Source organism: Haemorhous mexicanus, chromosome 3 (genome assembly GCF_027477595.1).
Source record: "Haemorhous mexicanus isolate bHaeMex1 chromosome 3, bHaeMex1.pri, whole genome shotgun sequence".
Taxonomy (NCBI): Eukaryota; Metazoa; Chordata; class Aves; order Passeriformes; family Fringillidae; genus Haemorhous; species Haemorhous mexicanus.
The window spans coordinates 51551112-51573490 of record NC_082343.1 but is presented as its reverse complement, the minus strand read 5'-3'; the positions used below and the strand labels follow the sequence as shown (position 1 = coordinate 51573490).

Here is a 22379-nt window from a genome sequence, read left to right as displayed (position 1 = left end):
TAATTTGCCAGTATGTGGCTTCATATCAAGGGTTGCAAAGAAATGTTGGTTTTTATTCTGTGAAATATGGAAGTCTCCCACAAAACTCAGAACTGTGTATTAATATAAACTTGGAGTAAATAATCAAAAGGGGCATACTTGGTAGTGCCAGGAAATGAAAACCAGAAAATCTGAAGAAATTTTCTTAGATATATTACTCTTAAACTTCATAATATTTAATAACTGGAAGCTATTGAAATAGCATTAAATCATCTAATTTATCCTACGTTAGATTTTACCCAGGTACCTGTATATAAATCTGTTCAGAAAAATATTTGCATTCTCAGATAACTAAGCTGCATATCCCAAGCATAGACAAGGGTTTGGCTCTCAGTAGTGACAGATGCTAGCTAAGCCAAGATGGATGATATCAGCAGCAACCATACGAGTAACTGCTGAAGGAAGCAAAAGTTCTTGTCTACCTAGAGACAAAACTCTTTCCCAATTCTGCTAGTATGATCCTAGTAAGCATCTCAGCCTTGAAAGTACCTCAGCACAAGTACCTCAGCACAACTTTTCTTCTAAAAAAGAGATTTAGTCCTACCTTGTAACTCTTCTGCTGTTCTGCTTTTGTGATCCTCCTTTGAACCATCTCAAAGAACTTCAGGGCTGAGCAAGGACAAATGAAGAAGCATAGGGGAAAGATTAAAGTGTTGTTTGGAAATTACCTAACCATCGGTTTAGCAGTAACTCCTATTAAAAAGAAGAACAAATCATGGAATGAATAATCAAACCACTGCATGACTGAAGTAGCACTCATCATAGTTGTGTTGAAAAAAAATTGGGTCAGATCATAGTTTCTTTCTGTGAAATGAGTAACATGCTTTGAGAGGGTAACACTCTGTGCATAAGGAAGAGGCAGCTGATGTCATATATCCATCTTTTGTAGAGTTTTTGACACTTTTTCACACATCCCCAGTTTGCTCATGCAGATGTTACATACTCTGAAGGAAATATGCACATTGAAGGTACAAAACTGGTAGAAAACCTATTTAGAAGTAGCTTTAGAAGCATCATTATTTCACTACCAATATGCCATCTGCAGCAGTCTTCCCTGGGGCTGATACCATTTGATGCATTAGTTCTTGAAGTGGGCTGTAAAGTAAAGAGGAAGCTTTTTAAACTGGCAGTTACACCAGCCTGTGAGGAACTGCAAGCACTTCGGGCAGGAGGGCTATAATTCAAAGTGATCTTGACAAACAGGAAATAAATCTGAAAAAGGAGAGTGCAATTCAGTAAGGACATGTGCAAGATGTAGATGCAGAGCAACAAGCATACATACAAGTTGGGGAATGTTTAGCTGGCAGCTGTGCTGAAAAGGATCTGAAACTCCAGGCTTGGTCAACAGTATCAATGCCATTGGTAAAAAGCACACATGACAATCATGCAGGAGATTGATAAAGTTACTCTACCTTTTTCAACTCTAAGGGCTTACCTGCAGTACTGTGTTTAATCCGGGTACATTTTAAGAGAGATTTGGACAAATTCCAGAGCCTAACAAAAAGCAACAGGCACAGCTGAAATCTCTAAAACATCACCTCTGAGGATAGACTGAAAGCACTGAGATTCTTCATGCTGAAGAAGAGACCAAGGGGAAAAATCATTTTAGAGTTCAAATTCTGAAGAACACTCCTCCTGATTGATGCATAGAGGAAGGCAATAATGTACTCTATTTGCAGGTAATAGGAGTAATATGCATTTGCCTTTTATGCAAAAAAGGCATTATTAGCTGATGCAATTGTCTCACTCTACTCAGCACTTGACAGGAGCCACACCTGCAGGACAATTCTGATCCCAACAAAGAAAGATGCAGACAGCTTAGAGAGAGTCCAAAGATGGGACACAAACATGATCAAAGATTGAAGGAGTTAGTTCTTTTCTCCCAGGAGAAAAGAGGGCTCAGAGGGACCTCATCACAGTATTACAGTATTTAAAGGGTATCTACAAGGAGACCAGAGGACCTATCTTCACAAAGAGCCACATGGAAAAGACAACAGGCAATCAGTACAGGTTACACTGGGAGAGGTTTCATCTCTATATAAAACAGAAATAGTGAAAGCAGTCATTCACTGTAACAGCCTCCTCAGGGACATGGTAGAGGCCCCACTACTGGAGTTTTTCAAGATGTGACTGGACAGCGTGCTAGATAAACCCATCTAGGCAGGCTTCCTTTCATGTGAAAAGTTGGACCAGAGTATCTTTTGAGGTCTTTTCCAACACATGTTCTATGAACCTTTTCAGACCACAAGTAAAAATGCAGCAGCACAGAGTGGGTGAAGAGGATGTGTAAACTCCAACTCTGGAAGATTTTTAAGAACAGTCTGTTATGGTATGTACATGATTTGCTTTGCCTTAGAGAGGCCAAAGAGACTGCAGATCACTTTAGAGTCCTGTGTTCTATGATTCTGGGGCAAGCATATCAAATAGACTTTTCTCTCCACAGCTCATTTGATTAGTACCAACTGCTGCAAGTACTAAAAGTGATAAGTAGAATTAATACAATTAGGCGTAGAAAGGCAGGTTCTACCAGCTTATTTAAAAAGAAATAAGTTTGGGTAGTGCAAACAAAAGATGAGAGCTATGAAACATCAAAATTACATAATAGTTCCAAGTACAGTAAAAAGAAGAGTGAGAACTACAAGCAATTTCAAAACCATTCACTAGTAACTGGACTTACACATTTATATAAGAATGAAGATTTAAGTGTACTCCCCTTTTATCTAATAATGCAGAGAAGTGAGCTGCAGTGGGGAAATACAAAACCAAAACCATTTAGAGAAGGTGATTCAATAAGCTGTATATGAAAGCCTGAGAGACTTGGAGTAATATAAAAATAATCTTTAGTTCTTTGAGGATCTGTAGGCCCAAGTAAGAGAAATTATCAAGAGACCAGAGACTGACCATGTAAAAGTAGAATAATTGAATCAAGAGCTGAAATGGAGAATGATAGAAAATTACTGTAACTGACAGGTAGAACCAGACTACCTATGATCTTGGGAAAAGACTGCTAGTAATATGACCTTAGCCATGAAACAATTTGCAAAATCATAAAAACACCTAGGAGGAAACATTGCTCATCAAAATACCAAAGAGATAAGTGAAAGTATCTAGTAAGTATTTCAGGAGTAAATCAATTAACCTTGATCCTGCTATTTTCCAATGCACTGGTATTATGTAATAGGTTTTTCATTTGAGTGATTTATGTACCTGCATCTGAGATCTTTGTCCCTGATGTGGTCAGGTTGCTATGCCCTCACTTTAAACGAAGCCTTTTTGCAGTGACAAGAAGCCAGCAGCAAAACACATGGGTATTAAACTCTGCATCCTGAAACTAAAAACTTAAGCAACAGGAAGGAGTAGCTGCCTTTAGATAATCTGACTAAATAGCAAGAAGATATAGAAAGGCTATAAGAAGTTGCATCAGGATAGAAAAAAATGTTACAAACATAGAAAAAAAGAGGCAACACTGTTTAAGTGTGAATTCTGTCTGCATTCAAAGAGTAGATAGAGAACCCTGACAGAAAAACATCACACAGAAGGAAAAGAAGAAGGATCAAGGACAATTACTAGATTTCTGTTTTCAGAAACAAAATAACTGAATTGATAAATGTACAATGAAATGAGAAACAGAGAAAAGAAAAACTTTTTGTCAATAATGTTTTTTATAAATGAAGTCTTGCCTGTAGTCAGAAGGTAACAGAATCAAGACAGGCATGTAAGTAGGAGTTAGAAAATGTACAATTGATAAAATGTACATAAAAACAATAGCTAAAATAGATACTCATTATGAATCGTGACAGCAGAAAGATATATTAAAACTCCCTGACAAGATGGGATTCTTAAACATCTCTAGGGATGGCAATAGAAGGTTGTAAGGTTAGTTAACACTGAAAACTGAATAGTAGAAAAGTATCTTCAGTCAATTCCTTATCTCTTGCTCAACAGCACAGGTAGAACTGAGTCTTAGGTGTTGTATATGTTGAGTATCTGAATTGCAGGATTTTTTAAAACAAGCATCTTTACAAGTAATTTGTGTTCTTGCTGTGCACAGTAGTTAAAGAGAAACATTTTATGAAAAATAGTGTTCTGTTCCTTTTGCTTTCAATCATCAAACCATTTACATGTTTAATCAGTAATTCACTAACTTTCATTTTGAGTTCATATTACTCAGAAATTTCTCTGAATGCCAACTTACACTGACTTCTAAAGCATCTTGAAAAATCCCACATGTAACTTTGACAAAGCAGTACATTTAGGTAAGACAAATTGAAGCTGAAGTTTTTATTTTTGCTTGGCAGATACCAAAACTGACTAGATCGCAGTACCAGCACATCACCCTAGCAGAGGCAGAATTACCACATAACTCAGTGCCCATCACTGCAAAAATAAACTGCATGTTAGGTTGAATGCAAAATTTTAGTACAAAATTAAGATGAGATTTTTCAGGTTATTTGATCCTGGTCAAAACTTATTCCATCTTTCTTGGAGACTGAATAAATTTAAAAAGTTGCTGCAAGCTATCTTTCCTTTGACTGCTATTTAGACATGTTCAAGCACAACGTGCTCTCTACAAACACCAGCTCCATCTTATGCATTGGCCAAGTGCAACACATTCAAGTGGATCACCAGAGTCCATCTAGAAAATACTTGGATTTCAGTACAAGTCCAAAATTGTGCTACTCCTTGGCTAATCACAAAAAGCATGAAAAATTTTAATGGCTTTGATATAAAAACATAAGTTGCACAAAACAGTAATATTTTTTATAAATATGACTTGAAAATTTGTCATGAAGACAAACAAATTTATATTGGTTCACTTATCTCTCAAATATCTTCAGTGAAGATCTAGCAAGACTCCATAACAAATTGATTAGAAACAGGTAACAGCAAGGATTCACAACATCATATTTGCAATAGAATTATTAAAGTATTCCCCAAGTTTTAAAATGGCCACTCCTTGCTGACAATAGTGATTCTTACTCAAGTAAGAGTAAGAATCCAAAGCAGTGAAAGCATGGAAAGAACTGAACATTAATAAAATACTGAACAATAAAATATTACAGAGAAATAAACAATGTTTAAAAAGACAAGCTTGAAGACTGAAAAAGACGTGTTGCGAGAACCTACCAAAGGACTACAAACTAAAGTCTCCAAACTGATTTCATAAAAACTCCAATCCTTAAAAAAAAAAAAAAAAAAGATACCAGATGAATCACATCAACTACATTCTGAAACAAAACAAGTACATTTTAAAGAATAAATTACTTTTCTGAAAAAAATATGGTGGGGAGTAGTCTACAAATAAAATACTATTAACCATAGGATACAATAGGGATATTCAGGAGGTTCATTACTCTTTATTAAATCTTATTGTATAGCTAATAAACAGCACAAAAGGAAAACAATTTAATCAAAACATATGCAAAGATGCACTAAACATACAAGGGAACAATGGTATTTTCAAAAGTTAAAAAGCAATACTGCTGCACTTAAGTTACAGGCAAATTCTATCGTCAAGGTTTTGAGTACACCAGAAAAATTAGACCTAACATCATGTGCTGCAACACTGCCATCCTGTGGCAAAGCACCAGAAGGTTTCTGTGAACATAAGAGTTTTTCAAATGATAACCTCCTTTCAAAAAGACTTAACATTCTACTCCAGAAGACAGGGAAACATCAGTAGAGGTTTAGCTATACTTCAGGAAATGCTGCTCAAGAAGCACTAACTTTGGTGAAAACACAATAAAATTTTTCTTCAGAGGATTCATGACCTCATTGTCTGGATACAAAATTTGAACCTATGGCTTCTGAAACCTAGTTTTCTGGCAGTGAAATAAAATGAGTTTACCTTCTTTTCCTCATGTTGAAAAATAAATATTCCAGTATGTTCATAATACTGGTACACAATCTGAGATCCAAGGGAGTGTTCATGTGACTCTCCTAATAACTTCATTTAAAATGAAAAGAGTCTTATATTCCCTGTTTATATCAGATCCTAGGACTGTGCCACTTCATAGTTCCAGCCTTGCTTCAAGTCTCTGCATAAATAAGATGACTAAGACTTGATTTCCTTAAAACATTTTAAAACCCTAAACTGGAAATATGTTCAAATGGGGGGGAGGGGGGGAAATAGTAGGTTTCTTTAAACATTTTGCTGAATTTTAATGTAAGACTTTTTTTGCATTTGGCCTATAAGTAAAAACTGTAGTAGACTGTGAAATCAGTGTTCTGCATTACAAAATTTGTTTTGTGAGAACAATCAAAAACACTCACATAAAGGTGATAAAACACAAGAAAAAGAAGACCCATGGTCATAACTGGTCTTGTACGTACTCCAGGAAACACTTTGAGACGGTGACATGGCTGAACAAAATCAATGAGGATAAAGGACATTCTTAAACACATGCAAAAGTCTCTTTTGAGGCAAGACTGCTTACACGCCCCCCTGAAATGAGGACACTCACTTAAGGAGCAGGAAATGAGTCAAAGATTAAACTAACATGGAAATCTTAGTTCAAAGACTTTCAAATCTCCAAGAAGCTGCCACAGATATTTAGGTTTCCAAAAAAACACATGCAGACATTTATACTGTCAATATCCACATATTTGGGGCACACCAGCTTTGTAGCATAGTTACTTCTTATGACTTGTTTTCAAAGCACTAGAAATCAAGAACACAAGATACAATAATCTCAGGATGCAGAACATCTTGCACAACTGATCTCTAACTATTAAAGAAATAGTTGATTAACATTTTGACACTTCTTTTTCTTATCAATATAATGTATTTAAAATTCTTCTTTCGGTAGCCCCATAAATTACTCAAGCTTCAACTTATGGGAAACAGATTGTTTGCTAAGAACACCAAATACCAGAAACTTGATTATATTTTGCTATCATGAGAAAATAACCTACTAATCAGTTAAACAGTTAACTTCTACCAAAATAGCACCGTGCCTTGAAAGCTTTTAGGTTATCCAATCCCAAACTTTGTTCCTACTTTGTATACTCAGGTGACACCTAGTGGCTGCCCCTGCATGTGACAGATTTTACCTTTCATTGCAAGTTAGGCTATGACAAAAACCTTGATCTATTGTTCATCATTCTAGAATTCCTGCAAGATTTTCAGAATACATCTGACATCTACAAACTTTCTACATGTACACTACAATATGCCATCTTTGTTCATGTCCCTTTCTATTCCCCATACATACCAAATGCAAGATAAAGGGAAGCCCCTGCAACTGAAAAATGAAGTGAACACAGTGAGCATGAGCTTTTGAATCCATTGAAATACTCCATGCATCCATAATTACTGTTCTTTCTTTTTCAAGAGTCTTGCTTATCTTATCTTCTTCTAGCAGAATAGGAACTGCAAACTTGTCGCTGCTTTTGGGCAGGACGTGTTGTGTTTGGTGTATGCTTTCTTTTCTTTGGTCTTTTTCATGGCCATCAATGTATGGACAAAATTCATCCTATTATTTTGTATCTGTACACCTTCCCAGGCTAGATTCCATAGCTGCTCCTGACTTCCATTGCCTTTGCAATGATGAGTCCAAATATCGTAAAAAAAAATTTACTGTCAGGAAACAGAAAAAAAGATTTTTGACATTGAGACTGGAATACATACTGCCACATCTTTAGCTGTAATGGAAGTGTGATTATCAACCTCAGGAACAGCTTAATCACCAGATCATATTATGCACTATAGGAAGTACATCAGAAGAATTTTAAGACATAGGCCCTTATAAGAAGTAACATGGGGTAAAAAAGTCTTCTTCAGATCAGCATATCAAACCTTGAATTACAGTAGCTTTCTATATGGAACATTCTTAACTCCAGAATAGTGATTTTTAACTGTCCCTTTATCTGAGCAATTTCCATATCACACCTAAAGTATCACACAATCGAAGGTTGGTGTTTTCTGTAAACTACCTCATAGTGACAGGTATCAGGTATGGCTGTTGCTAAGAAGGTAGCAGATGCAGATCATATTAAAATCCCCAAAAGTTCTCATCAGTAAAAGCAGGTAAAAGAGAAAGCATGATAGAGTTCATTGGCAAGGTTTGCTCTACAGATTACTACATGGTAAAAGCACACAGAGAAAAAGTAAACTGAAATCTGAAATAAATCACCACAAAAGTGAACTCAGCCCAAAAATTATCTGTGCAGAGACAGGGGCAAGGGTAAAGATAAGAAAAGGTGAGGGTTAAAAGGGAATAAGGGAGAGCCTCCTGTTGAGTCACAGCTTCAAAGTGGACTCCCTTGCCAAACTTTGCCTCAGGCTCAACCAGAAGTAAAAGGTATCTACAGGTGAATGCAATGCAAGGCAAAGCAAAGTAAATTCCCTGTCCAGGCTCAGGCTCCCGGGGGCTTGGCCTAGCCCAGTCCAGGCAGTGGGGATTTTGGAATGGGATGGGCGGGGCCAGGACAGGTGTGCCCAGGATGGACGCCCTGAGGCCTCGCTACTCGCCTGAGCAGGGAAGGCATGAGCAGCCCCGAGCCTCCCTCCTGGCCTTTCCCTGGTGCTGCTTCCTTTCCAGTGCCAGGCAGTGCTCAAGACTAAAGGCAGTAACAAACCCACTGGCCTGCTGTGCCTCAGAATTAAAAGAAATAAAGCTTAGGTGCTTGACTGTAGTGAAATAACACAACTCTAACAATCCCCAACATGACTGAGGACTGTCTCAATGCAAGTACTACATAAATGAATAATGTCTTCAGTCCTAGGTCTTTGTCATGCCTTTATTCTGAGGGAGAGCATGGAAAATAGATGCACAAATTTTCTGGCCAAACTAGGAATAAAATCCTTTTCTGAGACAAAGGACGAGATGCCCAGGATGGAAGCTTGTACCTTTAAAATATAGGAATAAAATTCCTATATTTTAAAGGTACAAGTAAAACAAACAAGTAATGAGGATCAGTTCCAGAAATCCACTGAGATGATTTATATATACAACAACCAGCCTAGAGTTTACTCATCGCTGAGCTATGTTTGGCAGCAAAGCAATCTTGACAGCTGAAGTAAAAGTTGGATGTCATCTTTGCTATCCTAAGAGGGAAGCCCAGAAACCCTGAATGCTTTTCTTTCCTGTATATGATTAGTCCTGCCTTGAAAATACCTCAATGTTAGGGTATTTCCAGAACTAAACTTGAGATTTTCAGACTTCAGAGTAAAATTCTCTCCAACTGACTGAGCAGACTCATATTTCATCCTCCTCAAGCATCTGAAATAGCTCTTCTATCTGGAATATATGCATTTCCTATAAGAGGCAAGAAACATCTCTTATCATTATGCAATTTTGACTTGGAGTTAACACATTAGAAATAAGAAAGCTGTCCACAAGATTAAAGAGGTTTCCCTTGGCAGAAGATCATTTAATTTAACCTTTTTGATTTTCTACAGTGCTTCTGTTCACACAGATCGGGGAGACCCACAGATGGTCACGGTGCTGCTGGAATACACTCTGCTGTCCTGGCTGCCATCCCCTGTGTTTTGGGACACAGACACAGAGCTCTGGTAAATTATCTGCAGCCCTTTGCTCTCCAGTCTGTCAAGGCACTTCTACCCTTCTACAGGAGAGACTACCTTGAGTTACTGCAACTGATTCCCTTAATGGCTCATGCCAAAGGCATGGAATTTACAGCCAGGGAACTCAGGTTTTGAACTTGCAGCACGCTATTTACCTACTTTGGGGAAACTGCCTGAGGGAGTTTTTTCTGCCCTGTTTTTTCCTGATATTGCCTCAGTCATGCAAGGAAAGTTCCTTCAAAAAAGAGAAAGAAGATCCCATATTTGACCCTAAAGACAGGATGTGCAATGGCCACTAGCTACAGGACAGCAGGTATGTCCTCATTGTTAGTTTACCACAAGTAACTTGTTCTTGAGCCCTTATCTTCAGTTTAAGTTATATTTATTGCAGGAAAAGACCATCCCCACAAGTGATAGCCAGGAACAGGCATTTTACTTTGCATTCACATCCTTATTTTCTATTTTTAGACAACGCCTGAAGCTCCCTGCTCAGCTTTGCCAAGAAAAATGCTTTGTTCCTGGTTCATGACATTAGCTTTTCCTTGGAGAAGCTGGGGAAGTAGATAAGCTTTCAGAAAAAGGCTTACAGCTAACTGCCATAAGGGCAGCATGAAGGATAAAATCTCTTCCTCTAAGAATTATTAAGAACTGTGATCCCTCAATGCTGCTGCCTCATTTCCTAGAAAACATACATCATGTCCAACAGATAATACAGTTCTTGTACATTGCTGACTTCAGCCCACCTTTCTGCCAGTGCTGGCAGTCTCACCAGTGCATGTGTTAGAAATGTTGCTTCAATTTATTTTCAGTGTTTTAAGCTTGGCTTTTCACTGTCTCATCTGCACCATGCTTCATATTCTGAGAGCCAAGCAGCAGCTCAGAGTGATACTCTATGAAGGATGAGGCCCATGTTCTGCAGCTCAGAGCCACAAAACTTTGGTATGAAGTTCACACAGGTAGAAAGAGATGTTCCTGGACATTATTCCATCAGCTTTTCTGGGGATCCTCTTTTCCACTAGGCTCCACATACACATTTCTTCTGACTAGACTGCAGGCCCTTCTGGGGCTCCTCCCTTGCTTGCAAAGCACCTGGCAGGGTAGCAACCTTCATTGGCAGAGAAGCAAAGTCACCCATAGGCCTGACGCAGAGAGACACTGAGTGGTTAAACACTGTGATTCAGTGAGAACCTGTAGATGAGATGGCGAAAGCTGGGTATGATCCAGGCCAGGCTGACTGACAGACCGAATGTTCACGTGCCCTGCTCAGCAGGTTGCTAAATCCCAGCCTGCAGGGGAGTAAAGTCTCAGGGCCAGCCTGTGGGCCTGCACTACCCTGTAAACTCTTCACTTTCCACCCTGACAGTCATCCTGCTGCTGAGATCCTACAGGACTACTTGCTCCCTGTGACTTGTTTGATGAGCATATGGATAGTCTCCTTCCTTTAATGCCTCATCATAAACAAGCAAGCAAAATACTGGGACTGAAATCACCAAGTGGAGCACTGGGGGAGCTGTTTGCCAAAGGCTTCACTCACTGCGATGTTCCAGGCTCACCCCAGGCCAGCTGCAGTGCTCACAGATTTGTATGCAGATATCTGATTCAGAATCAGTGTCTTACAAGGAAAACATTTTAACAAGCACTGAAAAGCAGAATACAGTTCTTTAAGCAACACTTGTATGAAGGCCTAGCAATGTCCCGAAGATCTGGTGTGGGCCCAAGCCACTTTCCCAGCCTGCCACACGCTCAGGATAGCCCAAGGAGGCCCTGCTCAGCCAAGTCTGACCCAGTGACACCTTGCAGAGTCCAGTTCCATGAGTACAAAGTTGCCCCAAAAAGGCACTGTGGAGCAGTTGCAGGTGAAACAGTGATCTTAGCTGTCCCAGTTATTGCCATCTCTTAAACCATCACAAACAGTGCTCTGCACTCTTAGGCTTTTAAAATATGAAGTACTGGATCTGAATCTGCATTTCTGAGTCTTATAATCTGAAGATCATTTTCACAAAAGAGGTAAGGAGGGGCAAGTGCCACATATTCTTTCATCCTCAGTATTTTTAAATTCATTTTATGCTACGGTTGAAATGGAAATCAGAGTGGTAACAGCTAAAGGCCTGAATGTTTTAGATGCAATGCTGCCTTGACAGTGATCAAGCAGAAGGACATTTGAAAAAAAAAAGCTGTATCCTTCAGCACAATGACATGAAAGCCTTTGGGTTTTACAGTTGAAAAGTAACATTGTCACATGCCCTGCACTGGAAAGGCGTGAGAGAGATACTTAGAGCACTTCCACAACCTTAGCAGCAGCTTTGAGCCTTTCCAGAGCAAAAGAGAGTACTCTTTATTTTGCTCAGCTTGAAAGGTACCAACTACGACACTTCGATAGATGAGATTTTTTCCCACTCACATTAGAATCCTAAAATCAGAAAGTGGTTTGGGTTGGAAGTGGCCTTTAAAGGTCATCTAGTCAAACCTTCCTGCAATGAGCAGGGACATCTTCACCTACACCAGGCTGCTCAGAGCCCCATCCACCCTGCCCTTGAACCCTTCCAGGGATGGAGCATCTACAACCTCTCTGAGAAGCCTGTTCCAGTGTTTTGCCATTCTCATTAAAAAAAAAATTTCTTCCTTAAACCTGGTCTGAAAATACCTTCTTTCAGTTTAAAACCATTGTTCTATCACAATAGACCCTGATTTTCAGTCCATTCCTATCTTTCTTATAAGCCCTCTTTAGCTTCTCTTCTCCCACAAACATGCACTGGCACAGGAAGAGGCTGCTTTTCCTTCCTTGACTTTTCATTCCAATGTTATTAGGACAGTAACTTTTCACCAGTTTCCTAATGTTTCTTGTTCCTCTATGAAATCTTATCAGAACAGTGAGGTTAAGATGGGCCATGCTATCACTGGAAAAGGTAGTATGTGAAGAAATATGCTTCAAATTTAACTAATTTTATCTTCATCCTGAACATGACATTAGAAACTCACTGCTTGTTTCTGGAAAACTATATTTAAAAAAACCATTCTACCTCCTCTAAATATCCCTGGCTTCTCCATTAATTCTATATCTCAGACTAATCAAAATAATAAATTTTCAGTCTATGATGTATACTAAAAATCAGAGGATCGAGTGTAGTTGATGATACATGATGGGAAAATTGCCAGGCTAGTAACTATTAGGATTTCCCTTTAAAAAAAACTAAAAAGCAGATTCAATTTCTTTTAATGCTTTATAAAAAGAACATTGCTTACATGCTACTCAAGCATGAGGAAAAACAAAACTTGTTTGCTTATGCCAGCTGATGTCTGCTCAGTTGTGCAGTGATCATGTTTAATTCTGATTCTCTGGGCTATCCATGTGTGCTCAGCTGTGCATGCAGCAAATCATGCAGCAGCCTGCAGGTTATTAGCCCATAGTTTCTGCAGATTGTAATGACTTCTGGCACAGAATATAAAACATACAGGTTTCTGGGCTAAGGCAACTTGAGACATTTTCCCATCCACTTGTTTATTCCCTGTCTTTTCACAGCAGCTCACTGCTCAATTATGCCAGTGCCATGTGTGGTCAAGCTATAAACCTGATGGGAGAAGAGAAACATTAAATGCAACTATGGGGCTTGTAGGATGTTTACAAACCTTAACTTTGCAAGTTTAATCTTAAATCCATTTCAGCAACGACATTTACACTGCAGCCCCACAAGAACCGATATCAGCATTACCTGTGAGGCATCAGACTCTGAGAACTTCTAAGCCAGTTGTGCAGCAAAAAAGAGCCATGGGACAACCACTTTCCTCTTGAATCTGAGTAAATGCTGTTGCAATTTACATGCTTTGAAATTCTAATTTCACATGTGTCATCTCAAAATAGAGCAACTTACAAGAAGTTTGAACTCATTCATGCATGACCAGAGTACCAATTATTTGGACTAAATGTCTTTATCACAAAAATCACTTCATCTAAACAGATGTATTTGAGGTGAACTATTCCAGCCATTTGATAGGAATCTCAAACTAAATTCCAGTTGTGAACTATTTCTGTCAGGGACTATTCTAGAAGGTCTTACAAAGAGAAGTCCAACTTATTTTGTGGTTTTTTTCAATAAAAGTAATTACCAAGTTGGTATGAAAATGAAAAATGGTGAAATTCAGAACCCAGAAAAAAATATTATTCCAGTTCAATTTTTTTATTTAAAGTACACACACAATGGCATTCATATCTTCCCCTCAAAGTTGTGGCTTCCTCCTTGATTTCTTCCCTCTGCTTTTGCAACAAATGGGAGGTTAGTTTTAGCATGTTTTGGTCCTTTGCACTGCACCTCATTTTCTGCCAAAGCACTTTCTTGCAGTCACTGAAATTCCCGATTTCCTGGGTTTTTTGCCTTTTTTTCAATTGCATTTCATTTGATCATATCTTCTTTTTACTTCTTTCCAGAGTGTTTGTAAGTCTTTCTTTTCAAGGCTCACAAGATTTCGTTTCCCTTCCCGAAAGAAAATATTATTTCCTTTTGAGAAGGGAAACGAAATCTTGCGATTTCAATGGGGATCAATTGAGCAAGCTTTGGTGCAAGTCCCTGCTCTTGATGGCATGCCATGCCTTTTGATGGTTTTCACTCTGGCAAATATTTTTATTTTTATTTTTATTTTTTGAAGTCTCAAGAACATGTCCCTCATATCTTCCCCTCAAACTTGTGGCTTCCTCCATGATTTTTTTCCCCCTGCTTTTCCAGCATCTGGGAGGTTAGTTTTGGCATGTTTTGGTCTTTTGCACTGCGCCCCATTTTCTCCCAGACCATTTTCCTGCAGTCACTCAATCTCCCGTTTTTTTTTAGAATTTTCCTTCAATTGCATTTCATTTGATCATATCTCCTTTTCAGAGTGTTTGTAAGTCCTTTTTTTCTCCCTCTGCAATTTGAATGGATCAATTTTGGCAAGCTTTGCTCCATGTCCCTGCACTTGATGGCATCCCATGCCTTTTGATGGCTTTCAATTGGGCAAAGATTTATTTTTTGAAATTTTTTTTTTAACATGTCACCGACATGTTTATGAAAAATCCTTTCCTTAGGATTTTTTCCTCCTGAGTAGTGAGAGGCCTCAAAAACAAACTGTAAACAATTTTTATCTGCTGCTGTGGAATGCAACAGGTGGATCTGTGATTGGTCTCATTTGGCTGTTTCTAATTAATAGCCAATCACAGTCCAGCTGTCCAGACTGTCACGGTCAGAGACAAACGTTCGTTATACATTCCTTTTCTATTCTTAGGTAGCCTTCTGCAGAACCCCTCTTTTCTATTATTTTAGAATAGATTTTAATATAATACATATCATAAAATAATAAACCAAGCCTTCTGAACATGGAGTCAACTTTCTCATCTCTTCCCTCATCCCTGTGAACATTGTAACATCCACAAATTGGCATTCCTATCTTCTACTAAACATGTGGCTTCCTCCGTGATTTTTCCCCCTGCTTTTCCAACGTCTGGGAGGTTAGTTTTGGCATGTTTTGGTCTTTCGCACTGCGCCTCATCTTCTCTCAGACCACTGTCCTGCAGGCACTCAATCTCCCGATTTTTTTTAGAATTTTCCTTCAATTGCATTTCATTTGATCATATCTCCTTTTCAGAGTGTTTGTAAGTCATTTATTTTTCCCTCTGCAATTTGAATGGATCAATTTTGGAAAGCTTTGCTCCATGTCCCTGCACTAGATGGCCTCCGATGCCTTTTGATGGCGTTCAATTTGGCAAAGATTAAGTTTATGTTTTTTTGTTTTTTTTTTTTTTTTTACCTATTTACACCGTGGTGTTGATATCTTCCCCTCAAAGTTGTGTGTACCTCCTTGGATTTTGTTTTGCTTTTGCAACACCTGTCAGCATACTTTTGGCCTTTTTTGGTGCTTTGCACTGCACCTGGCTTCTGCCCAGACCACTTTCTTGTAGTCACCAAATTTCCCATTTTTCTTTTTCTTTTTTTTTCAATCTTGTTTCCTTTGATCATATCTCCATTCCAGAGTGTGTGTAATCCCTTCTTATTTGTTTTGGCCTTCAGCGGGAATCAATTCTGGCAAGGCTTGCTGTATGTTGTGCGTGTCCCTGCAGTTGTTTGCATGCCATGCCTTTTCATGGCTTTGACTTTGGCTGAGATTTTTTTTTTTCTTTTTTTAAGTATCCATGCAATGTCCCTCATATCTTCCCCACCAAGTTGTGTCTGCCTCCTTGGATTTTGTTTTGCTTTTGCAACACCTGTCAGGTTATTTTTGCCTCTTTTGGTGCTTTGCACTGCACCTGGCTTCTGCCCAGACCACTTTCTTGTAGTCACCAAATTTCCCAATTTTCCCTTTTTTGGGGGTGTTTTGCAATTGCATTTCTTTTGACCATATCTCCGTTCCAGAGTGTTTGTAAGCCTTTCTTTGCAGGGTCGCAAGATTTCGTTTCCCTTCCTGATAGGAAATTTCATTTCCTTTCGGGAAGGGAAACGAAATCTTGCGATTTTAATGGGGATCAATTGGACAAGCTTTGGGGCAAGTCCCTGCACTTGTTGGGCTGTCATGCCTTTTCATGACTTTGGCTCAGGCTGAGATTTTTTTTTTCTTTTTTTTTTTTTTTACTGCATCTGTGCCATGTCCCACATATCTTCCCATCCAAGTTGTGTGTACCTCCTTGGATTTTGTTTTGCTTTTGCAAAACCTGTCAGCATACTATTGGCCTCTTTTGGAGCTTTGCACTGCACATCATTTCTGCCCACACCACTTTCTTGTAGTCACCAAATTTCCCATTTTTCTTTTTTTTTTTTTTTGAATTTTGATTCCTTTGATCATATCTCCATTCCAGTGTGTGTGTAAGCCCTTCTTCTTTGTTTTGGCCCTAAGCAGGGATCAATTCTGGCAAGGCTTGCTGTATGTTGTGTGTGTCCCTGCAGTTGTTTGCATGCCATGCCTTTTCATGGCTTTGACTTTGGCTGAGATTTTTTTTTTTCTTTTTTTAAGTATCCATGCAATGTCCCTCATATCTTCCCCACCAAGTTGTGTCTGCCTCCTTGATTTTTGCCCTTTTTTTACAACACCTGTCAGCATCGTTTTGGCCTCTTTTGGTGCTTTGCACTGCACCTGGCTTCTGCCCAGACCACTTTCTTGTAGTCACCAAATTTCCCAATTTTCCCTTTTTTAGGGTTTTTTTGCAATTGCATTTCTTTTGATCATATCTCCTTTCCAGAGTGTTTGTAACCCTTTCTTTGCAGGGTCGCAAGATTTCGTTTCCCTTCCCGAAAGGAAATTTCATTTCCTTTCGGGAAGGGCAACGAAATCTTGCGATTTTAATGGGGATCAATTGGACAAGCTTTGGGGCAAGTCCCTGCACTTGTTGGGCTTTCATGCCTTTTCATGGCTTTGGCTCTGGCGGAGATTTTTTTTTCTTTTTTTTTTTTTTAATGCATCCGTGCCATGTCCCTCTTACCTTCCCCTCCAAGTTGTGTGTACCTCCTTGGATTTTGTTTTGCTTTTGCTAAGACTGTCAGCATACTTTTGGCCTCTTTTGGTGCTTTGCACTGCACCTGGCTTCTGCCCAGACCACTTTCTTGTAGTCACCAAATTTCCCATTTTTCTTTTTTTTTTTTTTTCAATTTTGATTCCTTTGATCATATCTCCATTCCAGAGTGCGTGTAAGCCCTTCTTATTTGTTTTGGCCTTCAGCAGGGATCAATTCTGGCAAGGCTTGGTGTATGTTGTGCGTGTCCCTGCAGTTGTTTGCATGCCATGCCTTTTCATGGCTTTGACTTTGGCCGAGGTTTTTTTTTTTTCTTTTTTTAAGTATCCATGCAATGTCCCTCATATCTTCCCCACCAAGTTGTGTCGGCCTCATTGATTTTTGCCCTTTTTTTAAAACACCTGTCAGGTTATTTTTGGCCTCTTTTGGTGCTTTGCACTGCACCTGGCTTCTGCCCAGACCACTTTTGTGTAGTCACCAAATTTCCCATTTTTCTTTTTTTTTTTTTCAATCTTGTTTCCTTTGATCATATCTCCATTCCAGAGTGTGTGTAAGCCCTTCTTATTTGTTTTGGCCTTCAGTGGGGACCAATTCTTGCAAGGCTTGGTGTATGTAGTGCGTGTCCCTGCAGTTGTTTGCATGCCATGCCTTTTCATGGCTTTGACTTTGGCCGAGGTTTTTTTTTTTTCTTTTTTTAAGTATCCATGCAATGTCCCTCATATCTTCCCCACCAAGTTGTGTCTGCGTCTTTGATTTTTGCTTTTTTTTTACAACACCTGTCAGGTTATTTTTGGCCTCTTTTGGTGCTTTGCACTGCACCTGGCTTCTGCCCAGACCACTTTCTTGTAGTCACCAAATTTCCCAAATTTCCCTTTTTTAGGGTTTTTTTGCAATTGCATTTCTTTTGATCATATCTCCTTTCCAGAGTGTTTGTAAGCCTTTCTTTGCAGGGTCGCAAGATTTCGTTTCCCTTCCCGAAAGGAAATTTCATTTCCTTTCGGGAAGGGAAACGAAATCTTGCGATTTTAATGGGGATCAATTGGACAAGCTTTGGGGCAAGTCCCTGCACTTGTTGGGCTGTCATGCCTTTTCATGGCTTTGGCTCTGGCCGAGATTTTTTTTTCTTTTTTTTTTTTTTTTAATGCATCCGTGCCATGTCCCTCTTACCTTCCCCTCCAAATTGTGTGTACCTCCTTGGATTTTGTTTTGCTTTTGCTACAACTGTCAGCATACTTTTGGACTTTTTTGGTGCTTTGCACTGCACCTGGCTTCTGTCCAGACCACTTTCTTGTAGTCACCAAATTTCCCATTTTTCTTTTTTTTTTTTTTCAATCTTGTTTCCTTTGATCATATCTCCACTCCAGAGTGTGTGTAAGCCCTTCTTATTTGTTTTGGCCTTCAGTGGGGATCAATTCTGGCAGAACTTGCTGTATGTTGTGCGTGTCCCTGCAGTTGTTTGCATGCCATGCCTTTTCATGGCTTTGACTTTGGCTGAGATTTTTTTTTTTTCTTTTTTTAAGTATCCATGCAGTGTTGCTCATATCTTCCCCACCAAGTTGTGTCTGCCTCCTTGATTTTTGCTTTTTTTTTACAACACCTGTCAGCATCCTTTTGGCCTCTTTTGGAGCTTTGCACTGCACCTGGCTTCTGCCCAGACCACTTTCTTGTAGTCACCAAATTTCCCAAATTTCCCTTTTTTAGGGTTTTTTTGCAATTGCATTTCTTTTGATCATATCTCCTTTCCAGAGTGTTTGTAAGCCTTTCTTTGCAGGGTGGCAAGATTTCGTTTCCCTTCCCGAAAGGAAATTTCATTTCCTTTCGGGAAGGGAAACGAAATCTTGCGATTTTAATGGGGATAAATTGGACAAGCTTTGGGGCAAGTCCCTGCACTTGTTGGGCTGTCATGCCTTTTCATGGCTTTGGCTCTGGCTGAGATTTTTTTTTTCTTTTTTTTTTTTTGAATGCATCCGTGCCATGTCCCTCATATCTTCCCAACCAAGTTGTATGTACCTCCCGGGATTCTGTTTTGCTTTTACAACACCTGTCAGCATCCTTTTGGCCTCTTTTGGTGCTTTGCACTGCACCTGGCTTCTGCACAGACCACTTTCTTGTTGTCACCAAATTTTCCATTTTTCTTTTTTTTTTTTTTCAATTTTGTTTCCTTTGATCATATCTCCATTCCAGAGTGTGTGTAAGCCCTTCTTATTTATTGTGGCCTTCATCAGGGATCAATTCTGGCAAGGCTTGGTGTATGTTGTGCGTGTCCCTGCAGTTGTTTGCATGCCATGCCTTTTCATGGCTTTGACTTTGGCTGAGATTTTTTTTTTTTCTTTTTTTAAGTATCCATGCAATGTTGCTCATATCTTCCCCACCAAGTTGTGTCTGCCTCCTTGATTTTTGCCCTTTTTTTACAACACCTCTCAGGTTATTTTTGGCCTCTTTTGGTGCTTTGCATGGCACCTGGCTTCTGCCCAGACCACTTTCTTGTAGTCACTAAATTTCCCAATCTTCCCTTTTTTGGGGGTTTTTTGCAATTGCATTTCTTTAGATGATATCTCCTTTCCAGAGTGTTTATAAGCCTTTCTTTGCAGGGTCGCAAGATTTGCTTTCCCTTCCCGAAAGGAAATGAAATTTCCTTTCGGGAAGGGAAAGCAAAACTTGCGATTTTAATGGGGATCATTTGGACAAGCTTTGGGGCAAGTCCCTGCACTTGTTGGGCTGTCATGCCTTTTCATGGCTTTGGCTCTGGCTGAGATTTTTTTTTTCTTTTTTTTTTTTTGAATGCATCCGTGCCATGTGCCTCATATCTTCCCAACCAAGTTGTTTGTACCTCCTTGGATTTTGTTTTGCTTTTACAACACCTGTTAGCATTCTTTTAACTTTTTTTGGTGCTTTGCACTGCACCTGGCTTCTGCCCAGACCACTTTCTTGTAGTCACCAAATTTTCCATTTTTCTTTTTTTTTTTTTTCAATTTTGTTTCCTTTGATCATATCTCCATTCCAGAGTGTGTGTAAGCCCTTCTTATTTGTTTTGGCCTTCAGCAGGGATCAATTCTGGCAAGGCTTGCTGTATGTTGTGCGTGTCCCTGCAGTTGTTTGCATGCCATGCCTTTTCATGGCTTTGACTTTGGCTGAGATTTTTTTTTTTTCTTTTTTTAAGTATCCATGCAATGTTGCTCATATCTACCCCACCAAGTTGTGTCTGCCTCCTTGATTTTTGCCCTTTTTTTACAACACCTGTCAGGTTATTTTTGGCCTCTTTTGGTGCTTTGCACTGCACCTGGCTTCTGCCCAGACCACTTTCTTGTAGTCACCAAATTTCCCAATTTTCCCTTTTTTGGGGGTTTTTTGCAATTGCATTTCTTTAGATGATATCTCCTTTCCAGAGTGTTTGTAAGCCTTTCTTTGCAGGGTCGCAAGATTTGAAACCAAATCTTGCGATTTTAATGGGGATCAATTGGACAAGCTTTGGGGCAAGTCCCTGCGCTTGTTGGGCTGTCATGCCTTTTCATGGCTTTGGCTCTGGCTGAGATTTTTTTTTTCTTTTTTTCTTTTTTTTAATGCATCCGTGCCATGTCCCTCATATCTTCCCCACCAAGTTGTGTCTGCCTCCTTGGATTTTGTTTTGCTTTTACAACACCTGTCAGCATTCTTTTGGCCTCTTTTGGTGCTTTGCACTGCACCTGGCTTCTGCCCAGACCACTTTCTTGTAGTCACCAAATTTTCCATTTTTCTTTTTTTTTTTTTCAATTTTGTTTCCTTTGATCATATCTCCATTCCAGAGTGTGTGTAAGCCCTTCTTATTTGTTGTGGCCTTCAGCAGGGATCAATTCTGGCAAGGCTTGCTGTATGTTGTGCGTGTCCCTGCAGTTGTTTGCATGCCATGCCTTTTCATGGCTTTGACTTTGGCCGAAATTTTTTTTTTTTCTTTTTTTAAGTATCCATGCAATGTTGCTCATATCTTCCCCACCAAGTTGTGTCTGCCTCCTTGATTTTTGCCCTTTTTTTACAACACCTGTCAGGTTAGTTTTGGCCTCTTTTGGTGCTTTGCACGGCACCTGGCTTCTGCCCAGACCACTTTCTTGTAGTCACTAAATTTCCCAATCTTCCCTTTTTTGGGGGTTTTTTGCAATTGCATTTCTTTAGATGATATCTCCTTTCCAGAGTGTTTATAAGCCTTTCTTTGCAGGGTCGCAAGATTTGCTTTCCCTTCCCGAAAGGAAATGAAATTTCCTTTCGGGAAGGGAAAGCAAATCTTGCGATTTTAATGGGGATCATTTGGACAAGCTTTGGGGCAAGTCCCTGCACTTGTTGGGCTGTCATGCCTTTTCATGGCTTTGGCTCTGGCTGAGATTATTTTTTTCTTTTTTTTTTTTTGAATGCATCCGTGCCATGTCCCTCATATCTTCCCAACCAAGTTGTATGTACCTCCTTGGATTTTGTTTTGCTTTTACAACACCTGTCAGCATTCTTTTGGCCTCTTTTGGTGCTTTGCACTGCACCTGGCTTCTGCCCAGACCACTTTCTTGTAGTCACCAAATTTTCCATTTTTCTTTTTTTTTTTTTTCAATTTTGTTTCCTTTGATCATATCTCCATTCCAGAGTGTGTGTAAGCCCTTCTTATTTGTTTTGGCCTTCAGCAGGAATCAATTCTGGCAAGGCTTGGTGTATGTTGTGCGTGTCCCTGCAGTTGTTTGCATGCCATGCCTTTTCATGGCTTTGACTTTGGCTGAGATTTTTTTTTTTTCTTTTTTTAAGTATCCATGCAATGTTGCTCATATCTTCCCCACCAAGTTGTGTCTGCCTCCTTGATTTTTGCCCTTTTTTTACAACACCTGTCAGGTTAGTTTTGGCCTCTTTTGGTGCTTTGCACTGCACCTGGCTTCTGCCCAGACCACTTTCTTGTAGTCACCAAATTTCCCAATTTTCCCTTTTTTGGGGGTTTTTTGCAATTGCATTTCTTTTGATCATATCTCCTTTCCAGAGTGTTTGTAAGCCTTTCTTTGCAGGGTCGCAAGATTTGGTTTCCCTTCCCGAAAGGAAATGAAATTTCCTTTCGGGAAGGGAAACCAAATCTTGCGATTTTAATGGGAATCAATTCGAAAAGCTTTGGGGCAAGTCCCTGCACTTGTTGGGCTGTCATGCCTTTTCATGGCTTTGGCTCTGGCTGAGATTATTTTTTTCTTTTTTTTTTTTTGAATGCATCCGTGCCATGTCCCTCATATCTTCCCCACCAAGTTGTATGTACCTCCTTGGATTTTGTTTTGCTTTTACAACGCCTGTCAGCATCCTTTTGGCCTCTTTTGGTGCTTTGCACTGCACCTGGCTTCTGCCCAGACCACTTTC

The 22379-nt window shown here is 39.5% G+C and overlaps 1 long non-coding RNA gene across 1 annotated transcript in view; it reads right to left on the bottom strand.

Moving 5' to 3' along the window:
- LOC132325007 (uncharacterized) overlaps positions 1–1678 on the bottom strand; it is an 83553-nt gene extending 81875 nt beyond the window's left edge. The window contains exons 1-2 of the long non-coding RNA XR_009485813.1: positions 1475–1678; positions 584–648 (exon numbers count right to left, since the gene is read on the bottom strand). This is a non-coding gene — a long non-coding RNA (uncharacterized LOC132325007). The remainder of the gene's footprint in view (positions 1–583; positions 649–1474) is intronic.
- Between the last annotated feature and the right edge of the window lie 20701 nt (positions 1679–22379).